Source organism: Mirounga angustirostris, unplaced genomic scaffold (genome assembly GCF_029215605.1).
Source record: "Mirounga angustirostris isolate CCGP_5_RB_7025 unplaced genomic scaffold, mMirAng1.0.hap1 SCAF_1, whole genome shotgun sequence".
NCBI classification, from domain to species: domain Eukaryota; kingdom Metazoa; phylum Chordata; class Mammalia; order Carnivora; family Phocidae; genus Mirounga; species Mirounga angustirostris.
In genome coordinates, this window is record NW_026991709.1 from 106,560,971 (window position 1) to 106,561,681 (window position 711).

Sequence of the window (711 nt, forward strand, 5' to 3'; positions counted from 1 at the left end):
TGACAAAGGACTCGATTTTTCATTTTTGTAGAGTAATTTAGGTTAGGAACTTAGACTGTTGTGATAGAACTTGCACTGTGACAGATTGAAAATTGTTACCAGAGGAGCCAGTATGGTCCTTTCCTTCGTTTTCTTCCAGAAAGAGGGCTGGTATCTCCCTGCCTAGGTCATTTAAAGTCATCCTTGCCCTAAAGGTCATTTTTTGTTATTAAAATGTCCTCCACAGACACTACAGGATTAGATTTTCAGAGGAGCCCATCTCCTTCCTGTCCTTACTGGTTTATGGCCATCCAATTCTCCCTGAAACCCGTTTCCCCTTCTCAGGAGAGTCTCTGATCAGCTGCACAAAGGGAAACAACCCTGAAGGCGGCTGGGGCTGGAGTCAGCTCGCTGTGCAGAAATGAGCCTTGCAGTTTGGTCCGTCCCTAGCCAGGCCTTGGCTTTGGCTGGCCTGGGAGACTTTCTGGAGATGTGGCTCTTTGGCCTGAGCTGTTGTCTGACTGCAGTCAGGGACTATGAGTTGTTCTCCACTCTGTACTCAGCAGAGCTTTGTTTAGAGGGAGGTTGTCTCATCATCTAGAATCTCCTTCTCCCCTTTCCCCCACTCTTCTCTTCCATGGTTATCTTCGTGTTTGCACTCCCCATGGAACCAATCTGTATATGCATTGTTCTGGGCTTCAGGATTACCAGATAAGGGGGTTTGTATTATGA